This window comes from Myotis nattereri (assembly GCF_964212035.1).
Source record: "Myotis nattereri genome assembly, chromosome: 5".
Classification (NCBI taxonomy): Eukaryota; Metazoa; Chordata; class Mammalia; order Chiroptera; family Vespertilionidae; genus Myotis; species Myotis nattereri.
In genome coordinates, this window is record NC_138080.1 from 98,375,383 (window position 1) to 98,387,316 (window position 11,934).

The window sequence follows — 11,934 nt, forward strand, 5'->3', positions numbered from 1 at the left end:
TCAAGTGGAGATGCTAACTGGACTAAAGCTCACAGGAGGGTCTGGTGCCGAGATATAAATCTGGGCTAGTCATATTTATTGGATAACTGACACCCTGGCCATGCTTGAGATTCCTGGGGAGGTAACTTAATGTGAACCTGACTGTCCACAAATTAAAACTGACGTATAACTGCAAATCAATTTCTCCTTTGAAAATTAATGTAAATATTCATGTTATTTTGATTCCAACAAATTGGAAAGAGTAGTTTTCAGTGTTGCTTTTTTGTTTTGTTTTGTTTTGTTTTATATTATCTTGATTACTCAATCCCTCAGAGGTAATTTTGTCTTACTCTCAGCCATAATTTCCATCCAGACACAAACACACAAGTGTGTCTTATATTTGAAAAGTCTGTGATAAAGCTTAACACAGCTTGAACTATTATAAATAAGATAATTATTCAACAGTGTTCTCAAATAGCTCTCTTTAGCCTCTACATTTTCCAAAATACAGAGTTAATTACTTAGTAAGACATAATGGCAAATAAAATTAAATGGAGTAAAGGCACACACACACAGTTGTCAATAGAGAGAATCTCAGAAACAAAACAACTGTTTACTTGTAGGTCTATAAAGCCAAGGAAAAAAAACTCTTTCCAAAGATTGTTATTGTTTGTTTTTAACAGAAACAGAACATATACAACAAATGAATAGTTTATATATTATATCTAACAATATCATAAATTTACAAAAAAGCGTCTGATCTCGGGTAACCACTAGTAAACAGTGGTTAAATTATATTTGCAGCATTGAAAACAAAACCAAATAAATTGGAACTCCAGAAAATTTTACCTATTTTAAAACTTACTTCAATTTAGATTTTCCTTGAATGTTTCTTTAAGCCCACACATGACAGAGGAGAAAATAGATTTAAGTAAGCATAAGTGATATCCCCCAAATCATAAAGAACAGACTTGGGATTTGGATCTGGATGTGTCTTAAGCCAGAGCTCTCTTCATCAAACCACCCTTTTTCACTTTTATCTTCTTGTGAGTTTCTCTATTAAGATGAATCTCTGCTCTGTCATGTAGATTAACCCAAGGGCCATTACTCTAAATAAGCAGGAGAATTAAAATACAAAGCTTATATTTGAAGCTTACTGAGTCATCACCACCTGTTTATCTGAGAATTGCAAAAGAAAACTAAAGAAAAGTAGGCTGACAGAGTTATATCCAAGGGTGAATCTGTTCATTAGGCCATATCAGCCTTTAGTTATTCAGGATAATTTGACTCCAACCAAGACAGGGTGTGGTAGTGCCCAGCTGTAAGTAGCCTGTAACTAGCCCTTAACTCTGCTTCTGGGAAGAATCAGACTCAATTTTAGATTTTGGAAATATATTGGACATGAATGAGAATACAGTTTTTAAAATCTAACATAAAAGTCAAATGAAATACACAAATAAACTTGCTTCCAGGAAACCAAAACTTAGTAGAAATACTTCCTATATGTTATTAGATTCTGTTTATTACATTTTCTCAAACATCTGATCAGATGTAGAGGGGCGCCCAAATGAAAAGCTCCAGAATTTACCTCTCCTCTGACTTCCAAACTCAAGCTTACTTCTGCATGTGCTTATTCCATGGAAATCTCTGAAACTCTGTATGGACCTTCTCCCCCCAAATCTGCCCATCCCTTAGTTTTCCCTTTGACATTCTATAGTGTTCATCCCACAATTTTATTTTTTTATTTTTTTTTTTAAATATATTTTATTGATTTTTTACAGAGAGGAAGGGAGAGAGATAGAGAGTCAGAAACATCGATGAGAGAGAAACATCGATCAGCTGCCTCCTGCACACTCCCTACTGGGGATGTGCCCGCAACCCAGGTACATGCCCCTGACCGGAATCGAACCCGGGACCCTTCAATCCACAGGCCGACGCTCTATCCACTGAGCCAAACCGGTTTCGGCCATCCCACAATTTTAAATCAAAAACTTGAAAGCCACCCTACTCCTTCACACCCCACATAAAATTTATCAGCAAATTCTATTGTTATCATAACCAAATGTGAATGGAATCCATACAGTCGTCTCCCACTCTACTATGACCAGCATTGCCCAAAACACCACCAATCCTCTTCTGCTCAAATGCATGAGCCCCCTGTCTAAACTCCCTGCTTTTAACGTACCTCCTACCCAAACTAATAATAATTACAGTGATATTAGAAAAACATAAACCTGGTTATGTTCTTTCCTTGCTTAAAATTCTCCACTAACATCCAGTTGAACTTGAAAACCCCTTTTCATGGTCAAAGGTGAAGCTCTGCTTGATGGAGCCTAGCCTACCTCTCCCACCCCTCCCCCTTCACCGCTCACCGTGGTGTCACCGTCATCCAGCCACAGGGCTAAGTCAGAAGCTGGTCAAAAGCACGGAGGTCTCTCGCACTTTGGGATTTCTGCATGTGATGTCCCTTTTGCCTGGAACTGTCTTCTTTCCGTTCATCTGGGATTGTTCTTTTAATCTTTCTGGACTCAGCAAACATGTCATCTTCTCAAAGTCCTTCCAGAGTCATCCCATTTGGAAGGAAGCGGCTCTTCCCCAATACCCCGCAGCCTGGTCTGTGATTTCTTCACAGCACTTAAAGCAACAGGTAATTAGATGTCAATTGCCTTGTTTACTGGCTTATTTCGTGCTTCCCAACAAGACTGTGAGCTCTATGAGGCCTAGGCTTTGTTTTATCTACTAAGTTCTACCCAGCATCTGGAACATCATGAGCACTAAGTATGTATTACCTGAATGAACAATGTAGCAAAGTGATAATCATGGCGTGTATCTTCAAAGATCCTCCTGGCTAATTATTGGAGGGTACTGAAAGGATGTGACCACCAGCTCTCTCAGGGTTGGACCTGGCAATTGAAGGCTTCTCACAGCCTTCCCTGTCCTTCGAATGCCTGTTTGGCTCACCGTTCCCACAGCTGGAGCTATTTGTAAAGACACAGATTGAGCAATCAATGGGTAGTTGAGATCACCTGCCTGTATAGTGTATGAGACTGCCGGCAGACAGGTGTAAAGACCTCATCTTGCGGCCAGCTGCCCAAGACAAGCCTCAAGTGTAAGCTCTCTTCCTCATTAAACCTGCCACCAATATTTTTTCTTAAAAGTAAGAACATGGCTTTTTAATGATACTTAAAACATATGGTATGGCAAGAATTATTTAAAATGTGTTTCTGAGGCCTGAAATGTGGTACCACCTGTTAAAATATAGATAATTTGGATAAGTCTATCTTCCTAGGATAAATGTGAGATCCAGCTCATCTTATTAGAAAGCTAATATAAAGGAAGTTGGTATTCAGGCAGTTAAGTAATTGATATAAATCCTCCCAAGATATTAGATCCCTTGAACTTTTCTACCAGTGAACAGTTTGCCCATTGGCCTGTGTGCATGAAAGAACTGCTCTTAACCCAGAGGTCAGGAAAACATTGCCCATTGGTCTGCCTCTTTCTTCAGTTTCTCCTTGCCTTCTGTGTACAGGGCCTGTTTGTGAATTAACACTTAATCTACTGAATTCAGAACCTACTGTAAGTAAAAGAGCAAAAACCAGTTTTGATTATGTACTATGATTATGTAAAATATTATATTGGGGAAAACTGGATCATGGGTGCACAGGAACTCTCTATACTATTTTACAATTACTGAGTCTTAAATCATTTCAAAATAAAAAGTCTAAAGAAAAATAGAAGGAACAAATGCTTGCTGAGGGGATTATCCTATATAATAAAAGTCTAATATGCTAAGTATCCGGTCGTCTGGTCAACCATTCAACCAACCAAAGCGTAATATGCTAATGATATGCTAAGGCCACTCAATCGCTCACTCTGACATGCAATGACCACTAGGGGGCAGACAGTCAACCAGTCGACCAGTCACTATGGCATGCACTGACCACCAAGGGACAGATGCTCCGACCTGTAAGTTAGCTTACTGCTGGGGTCCAGCAGATCAGGACTGAGCAAGATGGGCTGGACATGCCCTGGAGCCTTCTTGTGGTCCCTCCCCAGCTGGCCAACCTCCTGCATCCCTCCCCAGCCCCAATCATGCACCACTGGGGTCCCTTGGTCTGGCCTGCACCCTCTCGCAATCCGGGACCCCTTGGGGGATGTTGCAGAGCCAGTTGTGGCCTGATCCTACAGGCCAGGCCGAGGGACTCCACGGGTGCACAAATTCGTGCACTGGGCCTCTAGTATGAGATAATAGTGCAAAGAATTTAGCGCAATATCCAGCACATTATAAGTGCTCTCTAAATGATAGCTATCATTTTTATTGTCTAGGAATTGAAACTTAAGAATTATGAAAACAGACTATATATCATTGAGAAATGAGATGAAGTAACTCAAATTGAATTTTGAATTGAAGAGCAATAAATGGACAAAAGATAAGATGATATCATTAAGAACTCATCAGTTTCAAACTCATTTCTCATTGCCCACCTACCATCATTTCAGTCACTTGACATTATACCCAGGAATCATTAACATATTACTGAAATATTTGTTTCGCTTTAAAGGGTTGCATAATTTACTACAAACAGCACATTAAAGTTTTCTATCTCTATGCACTTTGATACTAATGATGCTTTGAGTATTTACAGCTTACTAATAGCTATAATGCATTATAAATAGATCACTACCTAATGACCTATTTTAATTCATAGCAGAGCTTAAGCCAGGGGTGGGCAAACTTTTTGACTCGAGGGCCACAATGGGCTCTTAAACTGGACCGGAGGGCCGGGACAAAAGCATGGATGGAGTGTTTGTGTGAACTAATATAAATTCAAAGTAGACATCATTACATAAAAGGGTACGGTCTTTTTTTTTTAAGTTTTATTCATTTCAAACGGGCCGGATCCGGCCCGTGGGCCGTAGTTTGCCCACCCCTGGCTTAAGCAGTGGGCAAAAATAAATTGTGATAAATATTTACAGACAAGTTAAACTGACTTTTTGGTGCGTATAAATGGTCCTATTGGAATAAAGTCAGAAAATAGACTTATCAGAAGATTAAGGTATATGAATATTTACTTTCTTCTTTTCGAATATATAGTTGTTTTGAGAAATATTAACAGTGTGAGCCCAGCCAGTGTGCCTCAGTGTTTGAGCATTGACCTATAAGCCAGGAAGTTTGATTCCTGGTCAGGGCACATGCTAGGGGTTGCAGGCTCCATCTCTAGTAGGGGCTTATACAGGAGACAGCCAATCAATTATTCTCTCTCATCATTGATGTTTCTATCTCCTTCTCCCTCTCCCTTCCTCTCTGAAATCAATAAAAAAATATTTTTTTAAAAAAAGAAATACTAACAGTTTTGATATTCTAGCTTTAATAATTATTTTAAAAAACAAGTTCTATTCACTAACTGATACATGTCTAAAATATACTATAACTACAAAAATATTATAGTTAAGGTATAATAAAAAGAGCATGTGATTTGGGGTGAGAAAACATGGACTCTTTCATTGATACATTTATTCAGCACATTTTATTGAGCTCATACTATGTGCTAGTCATTCTTCTAGACACGAGGCATACAAGCAGGAAGCAAGACAAAATACCCTTTGGGGGCTTACATCCTAGTAGGGAAGACAAACAAATGAACACGAAGTACAACATTCCTTGTTATAAAGAGTTGATGTGGATCCATAAGAAAAAGTGAAGAGTGATGGAAAATATGTTATATGGTGGTCAGGGAAGGAGTCTTCAAGGAGAACGCATTTGAACAGAAATGAGTGAAGGTGAAAAGTAAGCCATTTGAAAATCTTATAGAAGAGGCGTCTCCAGAAGAGGGAGCAAGCAGCCAGCACAAATGTCCTGAAGATGGACAAGCTTGACAGGCCTAAGGAACAAAAGAGAGCCATTGGGACTAGACTAAAATAGTCACGTAGAAAATGAGGTAGGCATGAGCACAAGAGAGATATTCACAGGCCTGAGTGTTACTGAGTGTGATGGGCGCTCCTAGGAGGTTTGAGGAAGTATGTGTGTCGTCATCTGAATTAGATTTTTAAAAGTCCAATCCAACTGCTAGATGGTGAAGTAACAACAGTGGATGGGGCGAAATGAACAGGGAGCCTAGCTTAGGAATAGTTTTCCAAGTGAGATGTTGCCGGGAGCCGGTCCATGCTTGCTGTTTCAAGGGACCTGGCATATATGGCATACTGTTCTTAATATGTTTGCTCACCTTCTAGGCACTATGTGTTTTAACCAAGGTCTCTGAGAAAGGTTGTTTCCCCAGGTAGGGATTTTCCCCTGAAGTTAGGGAGGGAATAAAACCTCTTAACTAAGTGCCAGGCAGGTAATTAATCACTTTAACTACGAACAATCATGCTTAAGCTACATAATCTTTACTCCCTGGAATGGGATAAGAAACACCCTAACCTTTGTAATAGAGATTTATAGGATTGGAATCAACTGGTATAAATACAGATGTAAGAAGACAGAACTTAGAAGACAGAACCTACACACAGAACTTAGAAGACAGAACCTACACAGAACCTAGAGACAGAAGAACTTCGCTGGAGAGAACATGGCAAAAGATCCTGGACTGAACCTGACTACAGAAATTGGCAAGAGAACCTGACTAGAACCTGGTGACTGAACCTGGCTGGAGAACCTGGACAGAACCTGGCTGAAGAACCTAGTGAGGGAACATGGCTACAGAACCTGGCTGGAGAACCTGGAGAACCTAGCAAGAGAACATGGACACAGAACCTGGCTGGAGATCCAAACCAGAACTTCGCTGGAGATCCAGACCAGAACGTGGCTGGAGATCCCGGCTAGAGATCCTGGATAGGCTGCTGATCAACTGAACACTGTCTTCGTGTCATTCCTTCTTCGCCGACTCCGTCTACGCCTTTGGGAACCCCTGGACCTGCTGGGGTTGGACCCCAGCAAGATGTGTCAGTGCCTCTTCTCAGCACTATGAACAAGGTATTAGCCTATCTAGCCTCAGTTTCCTCATATACAGACTGGGAGCTACACCTGAGCTGTCACCTATTTTAAGTTAAATTCTACATTGGCAGTTAAACAAGCTTGGATGGCAGAGTACAGATACTGCATCTGATATCAACACTGGTTTCCAGTTCTACCCCAGGCAAAACTGAAGGGATATCTTTCACAGAATGTATTTCATATGTATTGTATAAATTTTGGAAAAGACCCACAAGTATAAAGAACAACATGAAAAATCGACAGCAATTCTAACATGTAAAAATTATGATCCCTAATATGTTGCACTTTCCCCACAGATATCTGTTTGGAAACCTAGTTTTTTTTTCACAGAACCCTTTACTATCCCTCAAATCATTAAATATCCTTCAAATGCATGAACATTTGACTTATTCACACAACTCCCTACCATTGTACATCTTCCTGTTTCCAGGCCTACATAATTATAAACAATGCTGTGATACGCATGCTGCTGTGTACCTCTTTGCATGCATACCTGGTTGTTTCCCTAGCGTAAACTCTTAAAGGTAGAATTTTTAAACCAATCAAAACAGATATAAAAATGTAATGCATTGATTGGCTGCCTTCTGCACGTCCCTCACTGGGGACCGAGCCCACAACGTGGGCATGTACTCTGACCAGGAATTGAACCATGACCTCCTAGTTGATAGGTCAACACTGAACCACTGAATGGCACTGGTCAGGAAGGGGTCCTATCTTTTTTGATGGTTACATTCTAAAAGGATAGCTCCCAGGTCCTTAAGAAAGACATGCCCAAGTTATAAAACTGGCAGGAGGCTGAGAGAAGATTTATATCGCAAAGGAGCAGAGAAAGAATTTAGCGTTGCAAACTTTCTAAAATAAATACTCTAAGAAAAGAGATCTCAGGGGCCTATAGTCAGGAAAATCCTGTCTAATGTGTCAAGCTAAGAGGAATATTGAGGACCCCTTGGTGAATGAACATGCTGTTTCTCCCCCTGAATCCCCCTGATCACTTGCCATTTTGAAGACCTCTGCTGAGGAATTAAATGAGGCTCTCATGACCTTTCTGTAAATTTCCTTTTGCATAAATTTAACAGTCTGTTTCTGTTCTTCACAACCAAAGTTTCTCTAATGAACCATGATTGCTTTCCTTCATTTCTTTGCCTTGAAAATTAAGAAATAAAATTGCATTTTTCACTGAGAGTAAAGTAGGCCAGATATACTAGTAGTAGGAAAGAGGCACTGGACTTGGAGGCCAGACATCTGGATTCTGGTTTAGTTTAGTTACCATGTTCTTGAGGTTTGAGGATCCTTTTTCTCATTCGGACAAATGAGAAGGTTGGACCAGATGGTCTCTGAGGTTCCTTCCAAATTTGGTATTTCCAGAACCTTAGTGATTCTTTAGGCCAGTTAAGTAAGTGTATCTTTAGAAATAGAAAATAAAAAGATCACTCCTTTAACCCCAAATTTTCATCCACTGGAAAGAATAAAGGTAACTTTGCCAAAGCTGAACACAGTTAGGCAGAAATGAAATCACAGGCAGAACTTCAAACAGCAGGTTTTATTAGAGGGAGTTCAAAGCAGTTCTAATTTACCTGCTCTTCAAAGAACTCTTAGCATAAACCTGCACAAACTACCACTATGAAGTGGTTGGCAGGTACAAAGTAAAAAGCAAAATCTCTACAGAATAGACAAAGAGTTTTCTTAGACTCTGGAGGAGACTTTAGAACAGTAACTTGAGAAAGAGGAAACATGACAAACTGAGCATTGTTAAATAAGTTCATTTTTGGAGCAATCTGAAAGCAGCAATCCAGGGCAAAAAAAATAAAACCTGCAAGTCTCAACACATGGGGCAGCTAATACCATAGTCTGCACAAAAGGAGGATAAATGGAATATGTCACAGGGGACTGAGTGCTTAAGGGAGTCTTATAACAGTTGCTACTTGTGATGGATCTCAAGCATATTTTTAAATGAGTAGATAAGGTAACGAAATCCTTGAATTCTGCCTGGGTTCAATTCCTTGGGAAAGGGGGTAGGGTAAGAGACAGGAGCTGAAATTTGCTCCTAGAAAATGATGAACATAATCTTAAATATAACGCTTTTCTTATTTAAAATGTAATTCATGCCTATCTTAGAAAAACTACACAAAAGAAAATCAAGATAATTTCCCACTACTAATTTTCCACATATTTCCATTACCCATCTAGATACAACTCTACTTGATTTTCCCTGGAATAAGATCTCAGATATTCTAATAGGGGAACTATTCCTTACATTAGTAGCCGTGTACTAGAGGGAATGTGTTCAAACTGGAGATCAGGGAGAGGTGGACTCTTACCTTTTCCGTCTCTTTACCTCTAACCATAAAGATAATTACATATATAAAGAGCCTAGGAATGTCAAGAGCTTAACATAGTTTGTCCAAGCTGCTAGGTTAGGCTACTGGGACATTACATACCTCTGCTAACAAAACTAGCTTTTCTAATAAGATTGGCATCACTTGGTTAGGGGCAGAAATAAAATACTGGGGACCAGCTATAATTATAAGAAATATTAATCATGCTCTGTTTTTTTTCTGATTAAAGAAAGCACATTCTAACCTGGTTGGGAGTTGTGCAAGCAGGACCTGGGAGCTCACCTGGAAATTTGGCCCATCTGCCTATTATCATGGAAAGATTAACAACCTTGTTGCAGAAACCAGTGGTGCCAGGCTTTTACAAACCCCAGCCCTTTGCATACCCCCAGGCCTTTCTAAGCCCCCACCCCGCATTGCCTGTAAACTGCCCATTTTGCATAACCATTCTTATCCCTTTTGCCTACTTCCCCATGTAATCTTTGTCCTTATACCCAATATAGCAGCTGGCTTATGGGGAGGGCTAGAGCAGATTTTGTGGATGACTTGTTCCTCTCCCATACTGCCAGCAGGATTGAAATAAATGCTCATATATGATTCAACCCAGTCTCTGTTTAATTGGCTCAAGTGGTCACCGGCAGCCCAGACCCATTGATTGTCCAGTTTCAACTTCTCCAACACAGGCTGTAGCAAGGATTCCTATATATTAGGTTTCCCTACAAAGGAAATTATCAAGGGACAATTCCCTGCATTAAGTCCTTAGGCCCCCCCTCCTATATGACAGTACTGTTCTAACATGATCATAGGGAATAATGGATATTCAAGTACAGACATTGTATATTGTCAACATCTACTACCTCTGAGTCCTAACACTCAGGAAAGTAAGAGTATAGCAATGTAACCCTGATATTTGAGGGGACTAGCAATCTGAATCTGTGCCAGCAAGCCCATTGTACATTCTTGATAACCTATAATTAAGTCACTGCCTCTTTCCCAGAAACTGGTCTTGAAGGACCTGTTTACCTAAATGCTCACATTTCACAGAGGCCATAAACAATGAACAGTGCACAGCCCTGGAGGGGGTGGTTATTAGTGCTGGCACCAGGCCAGACCACTCGATGTGGTCTCAAGACCTCCCAACACCTGGGGCCTTTTTGGCAAAGCCTGCGAAAGAACCAGAAGCATAATCCATACTTGAGGGACAAAGACACCAGAAAGATATAAAAGAGAAACTCCCTGCATGTTCCTTTGCTCAGACTTGGGAAATTATTTCACTGAGTCCGCAGGCGTAATAAATTGTGTAACTCCTTTTCTCTAAAGCATTGCTTGGCTTTTCTCTGGTCTTCTGCAACACTTAGGCTCCCAGATACCAGATGGTCATCTTTCCAGCCTGGGAAATAGGGCAATAGACCAACTCCAGAGCACACTGAATGGCATGAAAGGCTCTGTTAAAGGGACTAATGAGGATTTCTATGGGATGTTACAGCATTCGCAAAAAAAGCAATAGACTTTTCATTTAAAGTCAGCTGCTAATCCCCGAGATAGAGGCAGAGTCAATACACATATTTTAAAAGCACTACCAACCAATCTAAGACTTCAAACATTTAAATTCTTCCTAGGGGGTGAGCAGTTCAAGCCATGCAGTCAACACCAACTAGTTTTTGCATTACTTCAAAGAAGGAGGGGAGGGTAGAAGAGGGGAGGGGATGAGAGGGGAGGGGAGGGGATGGGAGGGGAGGGTCTGGAGGAAGAAAAAGAAAGGAAGATAGCTCATTACCCTTGAGCATTCAAACCCTAACAAAAACACCACTTAAATCATCACTTCAAAAGAGCATGTTAACAATGGTCAAGTTTTGATTTCCTCAAACTAAGCACCTAAGGAAAGATTACAAAGGGTGTTGATTGGTTGGTTTTACATCTTTAAAGAGATGTGAAGACATTAGAATTTGTGACTTACTCATACTTTATGTCCACAAGATCTATGCTGGGACTAGATGTTGGGAAACATGGCATTCAGAAAGAAAGAGTGGGTTGGCTTTTCTGCAGATGCTTGGAAAGGAATCTTAAGATTCCCTCTCTTACATTTCAATCCTTTAATAAAATAAAACAATCCACAGTTTAGCAGAAGTGAGATCACAGGCAGAACTTCAAACAGCAGGTTTGATTAGAGGGAATTCAAAGCAGTTCTAATTTATCATCATTAAAAGTTAGGGAGGAAAAAAACCTGAAGTAAAATATAGAAATAAAAATAATTTTGAGCCGAAACCGGTTTGGCTCAGTGGATAGAGCGTCGGCTTGCGGACTGAAAGGTCCCAGGTTCGATTCCGGCCAAGGGCATGTGCCTGGGTTGCGGGCACATCCCCAGTGGGAGATGTGCAGGAGGCAGCTGATCGATGTCTCTCTCTCATCGATGTTTCTGACTCTCTATCTCTCTCCCTTCCTCTCTGTAAAAAATCAATAAAATATATTTTTAAAAAAACAATAATTTTGAGAAATTTTCTAGAAATTTACAAAAACCAAATTTTCCCCAAAATTTCAAAGGAGTAGAAAGTTCTCCCAAAGTCCCTTAAGTTAGCCTCCATATGCCAGTCTTAAGTGGCTTTGGATGGATGGTTAAAAGTCTGAAAG